The sequence below is a fragment of the Glycine max genome, chromosome 15, assembly GCF_000004515.6.
Source record: "Glycine max cultivar Williams 82 chromosome 15, Glycine_max_v4.0, whole genome shotgun sequence".
Lineage (NCBI taxonomy): Eukaryota > Viridiplantae > Streptophyta > Magnoliopsida > Fabales > Fabaceae > Glycine > Glycine max.
In genome coordinates, this window is record NC_038251.2 from 45,769,729 (window position 1) to 45,791,932 (window position 22,204).

The 22,204-nt window shown below is 32.1% G+C and overlaps 1 long non-coding RNA gene across 1 annotated transcript; it reads right to left on the minus strand.

The window, feature by feature from the left end:
- Positions 1–195: 195 nt before the first annotated feature.
- On the minus strand, positions 196–3,403 carry LOC121173590 (uncharacterized). Its single transcript, XR_005888706.1, has 4 exons — positions 3,241–3,403; positions 3,054–3,106; positions 957–1,090; positions 196–337 (listed from the first exon to the last, which is right to left on the minus strand). It is a non-coding gene; the product is annotated as an uncharacterized lncRNA (long non-coding RNA).
- Between the last annotated feature and the right edge of the window lie 18,801 nt (positions 3,404–22,204).

Consider the following 22,204-nt stretch of genomic DNA (forward strand, 5'->3'; position numbering starts at 1 on the left):
AATTTCATCAAATTAAACAAAATAATTTTACCTACACATGAATCTTCCATAAAATATTAGTCTCCCCCAACTGTCCAAACGGACAATTCAAGATGAATACAATGATTAATGCAAACTGTTCGCAAGAATCATTGCATCCAATCTCAAACGGGAATCTAAGGTTCACTCATCATGAACACAATTTGTATAGCATATATCAATTGTCATTAATGGCAGTGAACACGTAATAAAAATATTCATTGGTAACAAACATTTGTACCTGTGATGATGAGCAGCACGGTCCAAAATGAAAGCAAGAATCAAAGAAATAACTGAATGAACACCTACATAAGACAATCTTGTGTATGATAAAAAAAAAAGAGTAAGATTAAGTATAACAAGCGCTCAGAAGATACGAGAACAATTTATTCTAAATTATATCAAAAAAATGTCTTACTTCTTTCTCTTTTCGGATATATATATATATATATATATATATATATATATATATATATATACACACACACACACACAACTTCTATTACCTCTCACAAGATCACACGAGAGATGTGGGAGGTGGGGATTCAAACACGACTGCGCTGAGTTTTGTGTGTGTTCTCTAATTGGACAAATCAAATCTCGTTACTCTCTGCTTATTTATTAGAAAGAAAAGAGAAGGCATATATCTGTGGAAAATTTTTACTCCTCCCATGCCTTTGTTTGTTTGTCTTAATTTATATATGGTTATTTTCAAATAAAAAAATCTTTAAAATTAATTAGCCTGCTTCTGGACGTTATTAGCCCAAAATTATTAGATAAATTTATTTCAACACGAGTTTGAGTCCAATATGTTTATTGGATGAATTAAATAAGCAGAGGTCAACTAATCCTAAACTTAAATACTGCTGCACTAATCCAATAAACTAATTAATTGTTTCCAATTAGCTCTAGAAAAGTGATTACAATTAGATATATACCTGGTAGTACGTTTCGATAATTTTCAGTGGCCCTTCAGCTGAATGAGGGAGTACGTGCCCTCAAGTTGAATGTTAGAGAGTTGTTGATGTCTCTTAAGCAATCTTCAAGTTGAAAGTGAAGCAAGAGCGACTGTCTACTAAGCAAATTAATTATTAATCATCAATGATATGGATAAACAAATTAAAAATAAGACAAATGTTAATCACTAACATTTTTTATTAAGAAATTAAATGGAATTTTTTTAAAATATATAAAATTATATTATTCATGATTTTTTTTTACATTCTCATATAATTTTTACAATAAATATTTTCTTCTCATTAATTAATGATGTAAAAATAGTTGTTAGCATAGAACAAGAAATAATTACTTATTTTGAACTGTAACGCAGCAGAATCGTTTTGTGAGTTTCACATTTGGAAAGGATAACACACAACATGGTTGGTTCAGTTAACGCTTTATGTTAATTAGTTCGATTTTCATGGTTTAGTAATTTACTTTTTTTTAAGCAATTCATGAGCAAACCAAAATAGAATAATTACTCGTCAATACTTAATTATTCCTTAAAATAGAATAATTTCCTCCTCATTCTTCTAAACTTCAATCTATGAAACTAATAAAAAAAAACTTCAATCAAAAAAAGAAAATAAGTTTGTGTCTTCCAGTTAGACCATTTAGCCCGTTTGACAAAAAATTGTAATATAAATTTTTAATTAAAAATGTATTTAAAATTATAATAATTGTATAACTTTTAAAAGCAAAAAAAAAAAAAAATCTCATAAGTTTAAAAGGGTAACTTCAATACAACGTTCTAAAAATGAAATACAAAGAGAAAGAAATTCACTTGTCAAGAATAAGTGTTGGTAAACGTACTTCATCCAATAACTTATCTATAAATATTAAATTTCATCTATCTAATTTTCAATTAGTAGTAATTAAGTATATCACATTTTCATATAATTTAAAAACATGCCTATATACTTTATCAATCAACTTCATTTTGACGAATGATATGCCTTTTAAAAAATATTTAAATGTTAGTTATGATATGAAGTATCTATGAATGATTAATTAATTAATTAAAATTTTGGTATATTCATGTTTGAATTGATTCGAGATCTTCTAGTATTTCATAATTCATTGATAATTATAAGAATACTATTTTTATTATTTTAAAAATTTGTGTATGAAATAATGTAAATAATTATATTACTTTTCTTATTTTTATATCAAAATTTGAAATATATATATATATATATATATATATATATATATATATATATATAAGTAAGATAACATATTTATAGTTGTTGATACATAAAATTTATTTTTAATAAATTAATATTTAATTTTTTGAAATGGTCAATTAAAGTAATAAATTAAATATTAAATAGAAAAAAAGATTTTCTTTCTAACCAATTAATATTTATTTTTTCACAAAGGTCAATTAATATTTAATTAATTCGACATTAACTTTTAGAAGGCGTTAGTATAAAAAAAAGCTTTTAAGAAACCAAAATTAAATGTGAATACATATGGAGAAACCGAAAAGATTTTCTCTCAATCTTTCTCTAATTTCCACCTACAACCCAACATACGGTATATGTTCATACTTTTCCTTTGCTAAATGAATAAAGTTAGTATTAAGGAATTAAAACAACAATGGCTTCATACCACATTCATCAGAAATGAGCATATAAATTCAACAATGTTTATTCGTCTTTGAAATCGTGAATAGAAGTCTCATTTTTCTAATTCCTCTTCTAGAACCATCTTTAAAATTTTGAGTATATTTTTTTTTACTAATCTCTTTTTAAATTAATCCTTGAAAATCTGAACATACTTCTCATTCTAATAGCTATATCCCGAACACTCGCGTAAACTCCAACAACAACATCTTAACACTCACATTCCATGGAAGAGAATCAAAGTTTACAAGAAAACTAAAACATCCAAAAAAAGCCCTTTTACAGTTTCGGATAATGTATGACTGATTTTGAAGTTGCTAAACTAAATCCTCACAAGTAGCTAGTGTGTTCAACAATTGAATAAGAGCAAAACAAGAAAAACAAAAACAAAGCCATTGCAATGCTTACCCGGTTGAAGACCATGAAACCAAGGTCAATATCAACCCCCTCGTCACTTTCTCCTTCTTATACATTTTATCATTCATAAACAGAAGAATAATAATACATAGTTTAATAGCAGCATAAAAACTGCCCAAAAAAACGGCATAAAAACTTTACGCAAAAAATAAAATCAAATGTAATCACATGAGATTACCTGGTTTGTGCTGAACGTGCAAGTGAAGGGTAACAAAGGAAGGTGAGTGAGTGAGTGAGAGTGGGGAAGGAAACAAAACAAAAGAGTGAGAGTCTTTGTCACTTCACGGAACTCAACTCCAGAGAAGAAAATCGGTTTCAACTATCACTTTGCGTCCGTATTATACCTCCACTTTTTTTTAAAAGAAAAGAAAACAATCTTATACCTCTCTTTATAAAGCGTTGCTTCCTTTCATTCTTTAAGCTGGGTTTGTTTTTAAGAAGAAAAAAAATAATACTGCAGAGAAATTTTATATTTTTTATACTCTATTTGAATTTTAAAAAATTATTATATTTTTTATATTTCAGTAAATATAAAAAACTGGTAAAACAGTGATTAGTAATTTCCTACTAGTATCATTCTTTAAGCTGGGTTTGTTTTTAAGAAGAAAAAAAATAATATTGCAGAGAAATTTTATATTTTTTATACTTTATTTGAATTTTAAAAAATTATTATATTTTTTATATTTCAGTAAATATAAAAAACTGGTAAAACAGTGATTAAAAAATCGGTTTCAGAATTTCCTATTAGTAGTTGGTTAAATTCTTATAAAGTCATTAGTAATTTTTTTATCTGAAAAAATTACTTTATTCCAAGAGTCTATCTTTATTTATTTTTTAATGATAAATTAAAAATTCTAAGGGGAAGGAATGATATTTCTGTTTCCAAATTCTTTAATGAGCAATCACGTCATTCTGCTGTCTAGACCAAATTCTTTAATGAGCAATCACTTTATCCTTTTAAATTTTATAGTTTTTAATTTTTTATTACCATTTTTAGAAAAACTTATATAATTTTTTATTTGATATCAGTTTTGTAAAAAAAGTCACATACCTTAACTAAAAGATCCCACAAATCACTATTTTCTTTAAAGTAGAAAATCCTTTCTCAATTTACGTTTTAAGCTTCATTTTATGTTAGGCTGACATTGAATTGGTGCTCATAGAATATTAATTAAAAAATTTTAAAAAAAATTATTATATAAATCACAAGAGATTATAAATACTTATCAGTATAATTTTTATTTAATTTTATTGAATACTACTACCAGTATAATTTTTATTTAATTTTATTATAAATACTTATCAATCAGTTGTTTTTAAGTGTATTTTCGGTTTAGCATCTCCTAATGTAAAATCCACGATTGCAGTGAAACTGTTAATTGATTTTATTTTTTTTTAATTTTTAACCAATTGACGTGGTATTTTATGTTCTTTAACGTTTTTTTTCTAAAATATGTATCTTTTTAACGGCATGTATTTAATATTATGCAAGAATCATATCTTAAATTAATTTTTAGAATTTTTTTATAAATAACAATGATTTTATATTTATTCTGAAATATGTCCATTGAAATAAATTATTTTATCGGTCAAAGAGATCTGACTAAACAATTATTTTTTTTGTCTTTTCTTGGTTGAATAGTTATTATATATTTTTATGTTTAATTTTTACGAATAAAAAAAATTAATCAATCCGACCCTACACTTACTTGGATAGTAGTCACACACTACATTTGGACATTTGCAGTAGATCGATCTTTGACAAAAAAAAGTTACGCAAGATTTTAATTTCTATAAAGAAACCATATAATTTTTTTATATCATTCATTAGTTAAAATTTATTATTACTACAATTTTTAGGATAACTAACATGAAAAAAAATGTACATAATAATTTATTATTAAATATTAGTGTAAAAAATTAAATTATTAACATATACTATTTACTCTTTTTTTTAGTTGCATCCACTATTTACTCTTAACACAATGCATTTGGTAATAACCTATGATATTAGATTTTACCTCGATTAGTAATTTGGGCTCGGTAGCCCTGACGGTGCTTTGAAGAGAATTAACTATAGTCGTGGAAGTAAATCCAAGACCGCTGCTAGATGGATTGTAGTTGAAGTTAGTCATTTAAACAATGTTTGCACTATTACAAAAAGTAGTTTTAACATCGGCTTATTAACATCGGTTTAGTACAAAACCGATGTTAAGTTAAACGCGGTGGCATATTTGTAAATAAAGTATCATTCTTAACATCGGTTTTCCAAAAAACCGATGTTAACATCATTAGTTAACATCGATTTTTTGGAAAACCGATGTTAAGAATGATACTTTATTTACAAATATGCCACCGCGTTTAACTTAACATCGGTTTTGTACAAAACCGATGTTAATAAGCCGATGTTAAAACTACTTTTTGTAATAGTGCAAACATTGTTTAAATGACTAACTTCAACTACAATCCATCTAGCAGCGGTCTTGGATTTACTTCCACGACTATAGTTGAATCTCTTCAAAGCACCGATAAGAGAAACATGCATTTGTACTGTTCAATTAAAATATTAATGTCAAATACTAATGATAAAGTAAATTTATTACAAAAATACAACTGACCTATTAATAATTCCTTTTAAGTAGTTGTCGGGCCTATTGTGCAAGGAACAAAATTAGATGACAACATTGTCCTTAGGACACATAACGACCATTTGCCAATGTTCACTGGTAGTTGTTAGGCCTATTATGCAAGGAACAAAACTAGATGACAACATTGCCCTTAGGACATATAACGGCCATTTGTCAATGTGCACAGTATTGGAGAATATTAAGTTATTATAGTGCATACATGATTTAAATTGATTTGTTCAATTTTACTTACCCATTCAAATAGGCTCCGAGGTTGACATCTATGTGAATTTTGCATCCATTTCTTAATATAATATTTTGATTCAAATTGTGATTGCCTAGATCTCTGTATGGACTATGGCTCGAGGAATCCATACATAGAGGCATTCCTTGCTTGCATACTTGTCTCAATCATGTGCCTATTGTTGTTAAAATAAAGTAAATTATACATGAATTTAAAATACTTAGTTAGCTAATATACAATAATGTAAAGTAACTTACAAAATCCATATTTGTATAACAGAGATGTTGAGACATTGACCACCATGTGCTATTTCAGAAAGATCTTTATACTTTATGTACAAGGGGAAGTTATCATTATACACCCCAAATACAGTAGCATCCCACGACACATGCAAAAGGTTGATGAAAATTTGTGGGATGACCAATGTCACAAGTATAAGGGATTGACATCAGGATCCGAAATATCTATAGGTTTCAACAGTCCTTGTTTATCTTACACAGTTAATAAACATAAGTGAATGACTGTTAACACTTTATTTGTTACAAATCCTTTTGTAATAGTAACAAATACAACAAAATGAAATAGTTATTCTGAAAAAGGTTGTACAAGATGTGTCATTCATGCAAGGAAGATGTTAAGTGCCTACCCCACTAACTGAACCTTTTGAATGGGTACAGGAACACAAGCATCAACATCTTAAACTTCCTTAATACCAACCTTCACTTGATCATTGCCCAAAGGGACTTTGAGGATGATTATTGACCCTTCATAAACACTTCCTAGGGCAACCAAGCGGGGAGGATTCTCATCGACACACAACCCACATTTCTTTGAGTCACCCGTGTTTGGACCCTATCCCGAGGATTGATACAACTTCCCTTTGTCCTGACATGAGTAGCAGAAGAACCAACCTCAGGCTCAAGAGGTAGTGCGAGTCCCTGGGATTGCATCTATGATTGCATTTGGGACTACATCTGGGATTGCATCTGGCTGAAAGACAACATTAGCTGGCGAGTCACTTTTTTATTGATAAAATCTTCCAACTGGTCCTTGATTTTTTGTGTCAACTGCTCCTAGGCTTCAGGAGTCATGGACGTAGACATGCGGGAGCTTCTTGAAGTAGGTTCAAAGTATTGCTTGATCATGACACGACCAAGGTGCTCTGGTCACCCAATGGCAGTAGTCAGTAAATCTTGACGTCCATGGGCGACAAAGCTTAGCTGTGAGGCTTGCTCTTCCAGGGAATTCTACAGTCAATATAGATGAAACAAATTTTTTTACGACCTATTATTATTGCAAAAAATTAACACTCACATAAAAAAGTCACTTACAATCCTATTTGTAGTTTCATTTGCTGCCTTAGACATCATTTGACCAGATTTTTTCATGCGAGCCATCTTCCACTTCATGTGTCATCTAATGGGAGATGAAGCATCAACAAATGTGTTAATGCACCCGGATTGGGATGCTTCCTCCAATCATTTCTTGTTCTTGTTCTCCATGAACTTTTCTTCTAGAAAATCATAACCCCCGACGAGACAACATGTGAGGGGCAATGTTTTGTTTCTTTAGGGCTTGTGCCTTTTTTTGAACATCCTGAAACAATTACACATTAGGATAAGTTGATACGCTTGACAATAATGCATAAAAATGATGTTAAAAAAATAAAAATCAGCTAACCTCCCATGAAGGGTCTCTATGGCTTTAACAAAACCGGCTCCACACTTCTCTTTTCTTATTCCATACTTTTCTCATATTTTATCATCCTTGCCGTTCTTGCCTTGTTCCAAAGCTCATTTGGTGGTCAAATTTGACTTAAACTACTTTCATCCCTTTCTTACTGTCTTAAGGATATTCTTCTTTGTCCTTTTGTCATACCCTTCTAGAATATCAAATTCAGCCTATAATTTAATAGTTAGTCAATAACATTAAACATTATAAGATTTTTAGAACAACCAATTACAATAACATTCAACATTTAATTCAAATACCTGAATGTTCTCCCAAATCAAATCCTTCTGAGTGGCAAGAACTTCTTTCCAATTAACAAATGTAATGTCCACCTTGTCTCGAGCGACGATCCCCATATACATCCTTAATTTCTTTCCGTGGGGACTGTTGGCTTTCCTAGTGGAAGGATCCACATGACCCACTAGGGTTTCCGCCTTAACAGGTCTGGTTGTGACACCCTCTACCCCTCACATATATATTAATAAAGGAATAAAAATTCAAATATTAATTAAAAGTATTTTTAAAACATTTTTAAATACCAGCCTTTCAAATGGGTAAAAGACTTACATTCACTTTCTTCTACATCATATTCAAACTTGTCCAAATAAATAATAAAGTCATATCGGCTCAAAGAAGGTCATCTAAGTTTCATACAATTAATATAGAACATATATCCTAATGTCACATCCTATTAGAGCATGGTGTTCCTGTGTCCTCTAGCATGAGGTTCTTCATAGTCATCCACCTATTCATCTGCTCCCCCGAACACAAAGTTCAAGATCATCACAGGATCCAAACACAAACAGCAAACCGGGAGTGAGTTATCACATTTCTAACTACTAGAGAGAAACAACACAACATATAGTAGCCAAATACAATTTACTTAGCATATCTCACACTATTTCATCACTTTGTCATTCATCAATCACACTTTTCAATCATCAATCATAATACACAAGAATCACACACTCTGATCAAGACATAATAACACATCAATTTCATAATAAAAAATTAGCAAGCGTATGCAACAATTATGCTAAGACTCAAGCCTATATGCAATGTGGTACCATGTCAGTGAAAAACCTCGTCGGGCGCCTAGGAGTACATGACAAGACAAACCACACAATAGTAAGTCAAGTCACTCTCACTAAGTAATATCATAGGGAAACCAGTCAGGGTCACAGTGTTTTGCGAGAATGCTCCAACCATATGGGATCAACATAGGCTTAAAGGAGCACTCAAACCGTGTGACCTCTAAGGCCTTCACTCCGAAGAGTCTGTCAGGGCCTCTCCCTCCTGATTCAGGTCCAACCCAGAAAACATTTTAGCACACAGACTCTATCTATGAACTGTACAAAACACACGACTCCTCAATTGTTCTCAAAATAATTTTAACTCGTCGCCTTTTAAGGGTCTTATCATTAACTCGTCGCCCTTAAAGGGACTTAACATTAACTCGTCGCCCAAAAAGGGACTTAGCATCAACTCATCGCCCTAAAAGGAACTTAGCATCAACTCGTCGCCCTAAAAGGGACTTAGCATTAACTCGTCGCCCTTGAAGGGACTTATGATCGTGTGATTGCATAATTCATAGTTCACAACTCAATGCACATATATATCTCAATCATATACATACTCAATTTATCACATACACTTAATCCCAATCACAATGGTATAATCTCAATTTAACATGTTATCACACCTCATGAATCATATACACTTTACCTATGAACTATGCAATACATGCATCTACTCAATTGTTTTCAAAATCATTGTAACTCGTCGGGTTCCCACAGTGGATCCCATCACAATACTCGTCGCCCTTAAAGGGTCTTACAATTGTGTGATTGCACAGTTCATAGTTCACAACTCAATACACACATCTCATCTCAATACACATGTATTTCATCATCCGTCACATGTTCAATTTATCACATACTCATTGTTTGAATCATCATTTCATAACCTCAACATAACAATTTATACAAAATATTTTATCACAACATGGAATGTAAAACCTCTGAAATAGTTCCTCACAATTGTATCAAAATCAATTAATCAAAATCATGGGTTAATACAAAGACATCAAGAGCACTCAAGTTTATCCATCAATTCTCATCAGGACATCAATTGGTACATAGAACACAATAATATTGTATTCATAATCATAAATAAAAATTATAATTCAATAAACATCCCAAAATAAACCCAAATTTAGTTCTCTAAGGATCCCTACACATGTTCATTCTAACTCCTAATTGCGATAAACTCATTCCTTACCTCTGAGCGGACTCACGTGTCTTCAGCTAGCGATAGTAACATCTCTAGCGGTTCCCTGAGATTCCTTCAGTTATTCCTCCGACTGCTCCGATAGAATTCCCAAACATCAGAGAGACGGAGAAGAGATTGAAACCTCCACTTGTACTGTCTTCATGCGATTCCTTTTTCTCCATCCACGAATATTATCTCAAACATCCCAATGGTAGAAGTGTGAGCAATTTAATTTCGAACAACATATCCAAATTTCATGAAAATCCAAGGGTTAACGAAACCGGGATCATAGTTTTACCGAGACAGTTTTGGGTTTTTGCGGGAAAATAAAAGGCTACAATGCGAAGGGGTTTCCTCTAAGCTCAGACATAATATCGAAATTCCCAATGGTGAGAATGCTCAAAATTGGGTTGCGAATATGGTGTTCTAATTTCACGACGATCCAACGATGAATGAGCTCGAGATCGTCATTTTTCTAAGATAGGTTTTGTGGGCTGCGGGAAAAAGAAAGGGTTTTGAGAGGAGAAAGGGAAAAACGAAAATGAGGCCAAAAAAGAGGCACCTGATTTAACATAACTATTTATACCTAGGGTACTCAGCCTATTATTTGCTCTATATTTATTTATTTATTTTATAAAAACAAACTCTATTTTATTTTCTATCAAACAAATAAATGAAATACCCTTTTTATTTTCTCTCAAATCATTATTTTAATTAATAATTATATCTCCTTATTTATTTATATATAAAATCTCATCATTTTTCTAAAACTTTATTTATTTATAAATAACAATCCTTTTTAATCTAGATTATAAAAATTGGGATGTTACACTGGTAGCCAACGATCTAAGTCATGCTGCTTTTCTTGTCTTCTTCGACATAGATGATGAAGGTGTTGATGGTTCAGGAGGTGGAGGAGGGGAACTGGGTGATGTATCCATGTGCTTGTTAAAAAACAAAATTAGTTAAAATTAACTCAAAACTATATTACGTCATGTAATTGAAATTATGAAAGCTAGTAAATATAAAACAAATTACAATATGCAACGATAATTAATTATCCATTATGATGATCATTATGATTTGCATGAATGTTGTCAACTTCTTCTTCTTTGTTGACGTTAGGTGGCATTTATGTGGGGAAGGGACTAACACAAGTATCTACAGTTGAATCATCATCTTAAACATTAATGCCAATGGTTTTTTCATGTAGAACCATTGGCCACCTTTCATCACAAGGATCTTGAACATAAAACACCTATTTAGCTTGTTCTGCCATGATGAAAGACTCATTCTGCTAAGCGAACTTCTTCAGATCTACCAAAGTAAATCTAAAATCATCAATTCAAACACCGATATTACCATCAACCCACTTACACTTGAAAATACATATACTGAATTTGACATAATTAAGCCCACAAATTTCTTTAATGACTCCAAAGTAAGGCATGGACGCTAGATGGGGATTGTCATCATGTACAATAGCAAAGTATTGAAATTCAGCCCTTAGACTAACCCTACTATTTTGCATTGTACTCTTGTCATCTTGTGATTTCATGTAGAATGAATATGTGTTGATATCGTATCTTTGCCAAGTTATAGAAATTCTTTTAGGTCCATTTGCTAACTTTCTTAACGGCTCTAAAGCATTATCATAACCAAAGATTGTATCTATAAACCAATTTAGGAATGTCTTGCTATGCTTTTTCAACACCCTATTCATGGTCATTTTTGGGTTACTTTCCTTGACTAATGCTTTGTGACGAACTATGTATGACAAAACTTCATTACCGTTATTCAGTAGATACAAATGAGTTTGTTGTAATTCTTCTAGACTTGGAGTGATAACATGTAGTCCTCTTGAACCCTTACTCCAACTCTTTCGTCATGCCAAGACTCGGGAAGCCCAACAGGTTTTGCCTTTTCAATGTACTTTGAACAAAACTCAATAGCTTCTTCTACAATGTACCTTTCAACAATAGATGCTTTAAGACGGTGTAGATTCTTTGAATACCCTATTAAGATCTTCATGTATCGCTCAACCGCATACCTTCACTGCAAATAAACAGGATCACAAAATTTAACTTCCCTCACCAGATGAATAATTAAGTGAACCATGATGTCAAAAAATAAAGAAGGAAAATACATCTTCAACTGACACAAGATAATATCAGTCTCATTTTCCAACTTATCTAACTTGAAAGGATATATGACTTTGCTACATATGGCATTGGAGAAAAAGCACAGTCGAGTTATGGCATGCCTCACTTTGTTAGGAAAAATATCTTGTATCGCCACGACTAACAATTGTTGCACCAAGATGTGACAATCATGAGACTTTAAGCCAACTAACTTTAGATCTTTGAACTACATAAGACTCTTAATATTTGAAGAGTATCCCTATGACACTTTGATATTGCGCAGACAGTGACAAAAACTTATCTTTTCCTTTCTTTGTATGACATACTGGAGGCAAGTATATTTTCTTACCATTAGACCTTTGATGTAACTGGTCTCGTATACACATCTCAACTAGATCTTGACGAGTACTTAAATCATCTTTTGTCTTGCCTTGAATATTAAGAAGTATGTTGATGATACTTTCACACTCATTTTCTCCATATGCATAACATCAATACAATGTCTGACATCTAGATCGGACTAGTATGGAAGATCGAACAATATCCACCTCTTATTCCATATGCAAGTTTTAATTTTTTCTTTCTTTTGGGTTTTGTCGAATATAGTATTGATGTCCTCAGCTTGCTTAAGAACTTGTTGACCTGTTAATGGTATTGGCGCTATTTCATGCTCTTGACTTCCATTAAAAGATTTTTTCAATCGCTAATAAGGGTGATAAGGTTTTAGAAACCATCGATGTTGAGTGTATATTGTCTTTCTTCCATGTTTCAGTTCTACGTAACTTGTGCCTTCTTCACAGATAGAGCATGCATGATGCCCCTTAACACTATATCCACTCAAATTCCCATAGGTTAGAAAGTCATTAATGGTACAAAATAGCATTGCGCATAATTTGAATGTCTCACTTTGATACCCATCATACACGAAAACCCATTCATCCCATAAATTTGTCAAGTCTTCAATCAACGGACTGAGATAAACATTGATGTCATTTTGTGGTTGTCTTGGGCTGAATATCATCATTGACAACATCATGTATTTTCTCTTCATGCACAACCATGAGGGAAAGTTATAAATTATCAGCAAATAGGGCACGAACTGTGCTGAGTGCTTAAACTGCAATAGGGATTCATTTCATCAGTGGCAAGTCCAAGCCTAAAATTTCTTGTCTTTTTCCGGAAATCTGGATACAAACAATTAATCTTCTTCCACTGGGAAGAATCAGTCGGATGGTGAAGCATTTCATCACAATTTCTCCCATTTGCATGTCATGTCAGGTCTTTTGTGTCATTTTCATTGACAAACATACGCTTGAACAATAGAATGATTGGAAGATACCATAACACCTTCGATAAGGGGCCTTTTTTGGTGCTTTCATCACGGCTACACTCATTAGCATCCTTCACTTTGTATCGTGATACCCCACACCAGGGGAATTTATGCATTTCTTCATACTCATGTTTGTACAGTATACTGATAAGTGTTTTGCATACGTAAATAGTATACTAAAATCGCATAGCAATTATCTATCTTTTCTCTATTTTTACTACTTATTTAGCGTAAAACAATAGGAACTTAGCTTCTCTTGAATTTCATCCAGAAGATGCTAAAATTAAGTAAATAACACTAATTTTGGTTGTATTTTTGTTGTATAGAGTAACAAAGAAATGGAAGAGCTTCTAAAGAACTGATAGCCTTGCTCAGCGAGTTGGAGTCACTTAGCACAAAAGAAGCCGCTTAGCGCAAGGAAGCTTCATTGGAAGACAATTGTCATAGGCAAGCCTGCAAATTCATGACTTAGTGCAGATCCACTTGCAATCCAGTTGGACTAGTGCGAGCATCGCGCTAAGCGCGTTCAGCATGAGCATCACGCTAAGCATGTTCAGCATGAGCATCACGCTAAGCGCGTTCAGCATGAGCATCACGCTAAGCGCATTGATGCGCTCTAATTGGTTAGCAATCACAATCCCTATATAAGAAAGAAACTTGAGAAGTAGGAGGAGCATTTGACATCAAAGAATATTGAGAATAGAAGCAAGTCGTCCACTACCGATGTAAGGAAATCCATTTTCGGAGCTCTGGCTAGTTGATTTCACTCCATTCTTCTTCCATTAAATCCCTTATATCTTATCCACCTATTTGTAAGCCTCTCATAACAATGAGAGGCTAAAACTCCACCGTGTTGGGTGCTTTGTATTCCTAAACTCCATGATGTAACGATTCTAAACTATTTTTTAATATAATGTTGTTATTATTATTCATCCCTGTGCTTATTCACATATTTATGGTTTGATCATTCATCTTTATGTACTGTTTTAGTATATGAATATTGGGAAATGTTTGTATGCTAAGAACTCGGGAAGGGTATCTAAAGTGAGTCACATCTAGGAATAAAATGGTCTTTTTTAGCCTGTTCATGCATCTCTTTTCTTAATGCAAGTCATTTAGTAATCAATCGCTAAGAGATTGTGAGCTATATTAAGTGAGTTCTTTCACTTGAGGGATATTGGTTAGAATAAACTAGTAGATGCAGGTGATAATCATATTAATGTTAAAAGAGAAAAATCGATAAAAGATTACATCAAGAGAAGTTATAGAAGTAGAGTGCCCAACACGTCCACATTCATCATCAACCTCACCTTCCAAGTGTTTGTCTTCTCTCCTTGTATACTTTGTTATTAAGTCTCACATTTATTTCTATTAAATATTGTTTCTAATGCACAAAACCCTTTTTTCCAGTCTTTAATTACTTATTATTAGTTCTACACATAACTGCAAAATATAAGCACAATCTTCGTGGAATTGGATACTCGATCTTTGCATTTTATACCACTTGTGAAACTTGGTACGCTTGCCAAGGAGACAACAAGTTTTTGACACTGTTACTGGGGACTGTGTTCCTTGAACTTGATAGTTTATTATATTATGTTTTTAAGCAATTGTTCTTTGATTCTTTGTATTTAATTTGTTAATACATATTAGATTCTTTAACTTCATAACCTGTTCTCGAGTTGTTTTTGCCTTCTTGTATGTGAGGTAAGGCTTCTGAGGTGAACCTTGTTCCACTAAACTCAAAAATCAAGGCAGCCTGTAGGAAGAACAAAACCTTAAGACGGAGGAAAGAACAACTAGAAAAGCAGGCAAATCAAGGAGATAGAAGAATCTCATCCACTACAACATCCTTGCCATTTCCACTTGAACTTGGGAAGAGGTTGTGGAGAAATTCTTGAAGAAATACTTTCTAGAATCAAAGACAGCACAAGGCAAGGGAGAGATTTCTTTATTTCATCAATTTCTAGACGAATCACTCAGCGAAGCTCTAGATTGCTTCCATGATTTAGTTTTCCGGACTCCAACGCAAGGATTCAGTGAGCCAATACAACTAAATATCTTTATTGATGGCTTACGACCTCACTCAACGCAACATCTAGATGTTTTCACTGGAGGTAAGATAAAGTTAAAGACACCTGATAAAGCTATGAAGCAAATTGACAATGTGGCAGCTAGTGACCATGCAATTCTTTGGGATACAGTATGCATTACTGGCTTAGAACAATTGGAGACCTTGACTAAAACCCTAAGCAAACTTCCCCAACACGTTCCTTAACTCACCACAACACCATCTCACAACATGGATCTTTTTGGCCTATTCTTGATGTCACTTACAAATTATGATGTTAACATTAATTAATGTAAATTATGGTTATTTTATCCTAAGTAATTGCTTAAAGTCATAATGCATTTACTATTTTGCTAATTTTAGAGTCTTAGGTTAAATAATTATATGATTATGTTTTATTAGATTGAATGGATCATAAATTAGTTGAAATACGATGAACTAACTCAAGAATCACTTCACTGTAATTAAAATATTTCCACTAGATTAAAATTTCCTTATGTTTTGAGATTTAAAATTATCAGGATATACAAAAGTAAATTAACTTTTAAAACACCTACCTCCTCTTGTGGATCAAACAAGAAAATGACTACTTTTCCTCCTCTCAAGCATGCATAACTCTTTAATAATACATTTTTTTTTTAAAAAAAACTCTCTTTCTTTTCCTTCTCCTCCTCTATTAAAACTTCTCTCTCTTTTTTTATTTGAGCCAAAATGATCCCAATTGTTTGGTAGAAAGGAAATTGGAAGGAGAAAAAGATGTTGGACAAGTGGCCTCAATAACTTAAGAGGGGGCGGGTGAATTAAGTCTTACAAAATTTCCCACTAACATATTTTAACCCCCTTTTAAATGATATATGATAGGCTCAGAATGTAGAAGAAGAAGAAACAATCAATTTGATAATGTTCTTTTAAATGCGTAAGACAAAGTAAACAGCAATAAAATAACTGAAATAAGGGAAGAAAGAAATGCAAACTCAATTTATACTAGTTCGGCCACTTCCCGTGCCTAAGTCGAGTCCTCAAGCAACCCACTTAAGATTTTCTACTATCTTTGTAAATCCTTTACAAACATTGAACACAACTTAGGATTTCTCACCCTTGTGTTCAAGATTCTCCAAGAGACAACCAATCTCTTGATTACAATTCTCATAATCCAAGAGACAACCAGTCTCTTGATTACAACTAAGTGTCTGAGATGAACAAAAAGATTTCTCTCCTTTAGAGTAGATGATACAAATTCAAGATCCTAGAGGAATTTCTCTCTTTTAGAGATGATATTACACATTGAAGTTCCTAGATAAATTCTCAATAGATTTGCAAGTGTTTGTCCAATAGTTGTTAAGAGAGCATTTAGCAATTAAGTTCTCTCAAAACATCTATCTCTTGCTTTTCAAAGTCAGACACACATATATATAGGCCCATTATGCCTTTCCAAAATGGTTTGAAGAGATGTGTCTTTTCAAAAAGCTTTTCTAAAATTTTCTCATTGGTAATCGATTACAGGTTTCTGGTAATCAATTACATAGTTATATTTTGAAGGGTAATGAATTTTCAATTTGAATTTTAGGAGTTCCGTTACTATTAATCGTTTGCAAACATATGGTAATCGATTACAAGATTCAAAATTCAAATTTCAAAACCCTTTTTAAAAGCTGATTACAAACTTGTCTTCTGGTAATTGATTACCAGAGCCCTTGATCTCTTGGAAACAATTTGTTTTAAGGAAAAAACCAATCAACCAGTGAGATTATTTGAGGCCTTATCTTTTTCTTGATCTTGTTTGCTTGACCTTGAATTAATATTGAAACAATGCTTAACCTTTGAATGTTTGTTGAAGTAACCTTGTAAGCAACCTTGTTTGATTCTACTTTGGCATCATCAAAACCCTGTATTCATGTATTCACATTTTCCCCCTTTTTGATGATGACAATCATTATCAAGCAAATTCTTTTTAGCATCATCAAAACCTGCATGTTTCACAAAAGAGATGAAAATTATTTGATTGTTGGGTTGGAAAAATCTAGAGTGAAAATTATTTTATTTCTTAAATATTTTTTTAAAGTTAAATTTTTACATAATAGTCTAATACGCTCTACATGTATATAACTACTATTTATTTTTAGTAGGAAACTGGAAGGTGGTTTCTCATCATTTGATGGTTTTGGGGATGTGATGCAATTAGAATGGCTCATAGGTCATACCCTAACTAATATTGGAGGGAGCAACCTCATGCTACCTTGTATGCTTCCCTGCTTGGTGATGGCATGGGGTAGTCTGTTCTTTTTGTTTCTTATTTTTCCACCGAAGCAAAAAAAAAAACATGCACACAATGGTTTCCTTAACTAAAATATTAAGTGTTTAGTTTTCCATTTACATTCTCAATGGATAGATCTTGTGTCATTGAGTAAATGACCATTTGAAACTTCTTAACGGGAAATTAAACTCAACTTTAGCATTAATTAATCACTTCATCGATTTATTGATTAATTTAATTTTAAAACATCACATAAGTTACTCTGGATACCAAACAGATATGCATCACAACTTCAAACTCTACAAAATCTCAACCACAATATATATCCACATATTTATTTATCTTTGCAAAACATAGAACGGTGAAACGTGTAACATCAAAGTACAACTATCCTAAATTCTTCAACCAACCATCTACCCAAGTTTATCAAATCCATTACATTCAATTCTAACCATTAACTACTTTGTGGTCCATACAAAATCAATTGCTTCATAAGATATTCTACAATGAGCACTTACACATACATACTGTCATCCACATTCACATACACATTTTGTCAAACATGTTGTAAACACAATATGTAAGAGTTACTAGGCAAGATAAATTGGATAGATGCTTTAGCTTGTTTATATTGCGTCCTGTGAAATTGAAATGAAGGATGAGGAGAAAGGAAACGATTCAGGTTAGGGACTTTAAATGGAAATGAGAGAAGGAGAACAAAGTAGAGAAAGAAGAAGATGGACGATAACCTTTCATGACCAGTAGTGAGGTTGCAATGCTAGTGCCGAGGGAGTTTTAACACCTCGAGAGGTTGCAAATGAGAGTGAGAAAGCGTTTGAGTGAAAGTGAGTCAATAAGGTTTCAAAGTGAGGGAGCTCGAGGGTTTTTTGGCACTAGAGAATCATTATATAAGATCTTACCACATCAGTTTTTAAATAAAAATGATGTTAACAAAGTAACGCAACATCAAATTTTGGAAAAACCGATGTTGAGTTTTCTCTATGTTTTTCCAGTAAAATCATTTTTTCAAAATCATTGTTACCATGAGTTCATTAACATCGGTTTTTAAATGAAAATCAATATTAATAAACTCGTGTCGACATCGGTTTTTTCAAAAATCGATGTTAACAAACTTGTGTTGACATCGGTTTTTCAAAAAAAAAAAATGATGTTAACAAACTTGTGTTATTTAGGAGTATGCCACCATATTTTTGTTAACATCGGTTTTATTAAAAACTGATACTAACATAGCGATGTTAAAACCATCATTTGTAGTAGTGACTGTCCCTTTTAAATTTTTTGGCACTATTTATTTTAGCTACCAAAATTTAGCAAGTTTATGCATCTAATCTTTTTTACATGAACAACTGATAAAGCATCATGTGTGAGACACATTTATTGGATTCAATTTCGTGTTATATTCCTTTTTATTTCATTTAATGTTTTTTGTAATTTACATGTAACAAATACATTTATATAAAAAACTAAAAACTACAAAAAAATATTAGAATAAAGAAAAAAATTGAAATAACATCAATTTATATGCGCATTACATTTCAAAACACATGAAATTAGGCTTTTATCATTGAATTGTCAATACTAAGATAGCATTGACCAAACAAAATGATATGTCAATTTAAATATTGTATGTTTAAGTTAAAATATAACCTGTTGTAAATGAAGTTACTTGAACTTCTTACAATGCATAAACCATTATGTATGCATGTGTTGAAAAAATCAAGATGTTTGATATTGTTCGTTGCCACTTAAAATAAGCCGTTTCAATCGGCTAACTGCTATAACACAATTCCAAAATATAATGTCAAGCGATTGATACTGAGAAGGGAAATATGCAATCAATAATGGGTTCCCAAGCTACAAAAAAAAAAAAACACTTAGTGTAAGAGTGAAGAAAAAAAAATAAGAAGATAGGATTTTTCATGAAAGATAAAGATTGAATTAAAGTAAAGCTTTAAATGAATAATGTAAAGAAAATAGATAAAATAAGAAGTTAGTGTCGGTTTTGATGAAAGCCAATTTTACAAAATGCATGATGGTATTTGTGTAAATAAGATGTCATCATTATTGGTTTTGAAAAAAAAATCAATATTTTGTGTGCTCAATCAATGTTGGCTTTATTTGAAACTGATGTTGTTAGGTATACCTTAACAATGGTTTTTAAAAACCTCCGTTGATGTTTTGATAATAATTCCAAATCATCTTACTCTTGCATGCCTCGAGCTCACTTGAAACCCTCTCTTTCTTGAAGCCCTTTACTCATATGTGTTGCCACTATCTCGTCCAGTACATTGCCGCCTGTTTGCCACTGCGGTTCCCTTCTTCTGCAATGGCGCTTCTCATGACTTTTTCATTTTTTCTAGTTTGTTTTCCTCATGTATTCCAAATGTTTGGGTGGTAGCACCTGTGTCTCTCTGGTTGATGGTAGCACTTGTGTCTCTTTGGTTCGCAAAATCACTTATGTCTCTCTAAGTAGCAAAAGCTAGTGCGCAAAAATTTGGTGATTGGGGCTGCTTAGGGAATCTGAGGTTACCATTGCTATTGGAGCAGATTTTTCGCCTCAGGTATTTTTCAAATTTGGTGATTCTGCTTAGGGGAATTTTAGAGTTATTCTAGTGCCCAGTCTTTCTTTCCCAATTGTAAGCTTACTTTCCAATTTGTCTCTCTTTGCTTTCCATGCTTCCCTTTTGCACCTTTTAAAAATGATTTTATTAGTGGTTGTTGATGAAGCATAAAGAGGAACTGGTGTACAGTGTTGGAATCATTATATAAATTTTGCATATAAGTCTCAAATCTTAAGATAAAATTCATAAAAAAATTCTAATTAATCACACAACAGTTATGGCCTCTAAGCAAAAGGCTACAACAAGATCAATGATGGGAAGTGCCATTTATAAAGACAAAGGTGAAGGATAGCATCAACAACAAGCAACTGCTCACCCTTTAAAGCCTTTTCTTCATCATATATAAACTTTGGCAATAGAAAATACTGATCTGTGGAAGAATATTCAAGCAATAGAAAATACTGATCTGAATCATATAAATTTTACAAAAGAAATTAAAATGCACATCCTACCATCTTTAAAATTTTAAAGATATGTAAAGCCATTGCACTACTTGTAATTATGCTACATACATTGGTGACTACATAAATAAAAGGGGTTAACCAATTTAATTTCAGTATACAATTAAATAATTGGTGACTTGAAGAGCAAGACAAACATCTAAATGTAACCTATTGAACACCAACATCTAGTACTTGAAAAAGTATATTTTAGTAACAAATACTAGCTGAGATGCATACAAGCAATCAAGAGTGCCAACTATTAATACTCCCAAGAGAACCACCCAACAAATACACTAGCATTGTCGGTCCCTTGACGACTTAGATTGAGAGACAAGTTTTATGGTTTAATCTTGACCAAAGAGTGGTCCACTTTGTTTATGGAGGATGCTAGCAAATTTTTTTGCAATAGTAGATGCTCGATTAGGAAAAAACATACACAAATGATAGATAAGTGTAATTGTTAGATCCTGTAGCTTATTTTTTCCCATTTGGTAAGCTAGTTTTTTGTTCAGGTTTTCTGCTAACTACTGTTCTAAGCTTACTACAAAATTTGACAATGAAAATGTCTTCCGAAATGCATGGTAGTATTAAGGGTAAAAAAATAGGGTATTGGATACTACTTTAGACCAAAGTTGCTCAACATTACTGAAATCCATCCTAGCTTAGAGGTTGGTTAAAGGAAAATCCATAGGAATACCATGCCTTGAAACAAAAAGTGAAAGATAAATTAAAAGTATGTCATTTCCTCACAAAATCTTTCAAAATTGTGTTTTTTTGGTTAATTTTTTTTATTAGCTAACTAGCTAGCTCTTTGTAAGTTGTGTTGCTTTGTGATATTTTAAGCCTTCCCAGTAGTTGTTTCTTTAAAATTATAAGCTTTTTTTCTTCATTGGGTATCTTAGTATTGAATTTTGAGGTGATCAAGTTAGGAAGCTCCATGGAGTAGTAGAACTAGCTAGTGACAATTTTCATCAAATTTGTGGGTGAAGTGGTGATAGCAACAACTATAAGTGGAAATAGTGGTAATTTTATCTGTTTTAGATTGTGTATATATTATAATAATATCATAAATGTGAAAGATCAGTATGCAAGTTGTGAATATTATTATTATGCTTTAGCTTATCAGTCCCAGTGATTATTGCCATTCTAGTTATGCCAATCAAACCATGTTTGCTTTTGCAGCTGCTGCAATCCTTGTTTTCTTTTGGTAGTTTTTCAAATAAATTATACTTAAAGATTACTCTTCTTTTTCAGAAAACATGGGTTATTTTTGTTGGAGCATGCACTATGCACCAGCCATTTAAATATCAGAAAATTATCTTATATTTATCAAAGTAAATATGAATTAATTTAGCTAATTTTTTTATTTTTCATGTCAATCAAATTTT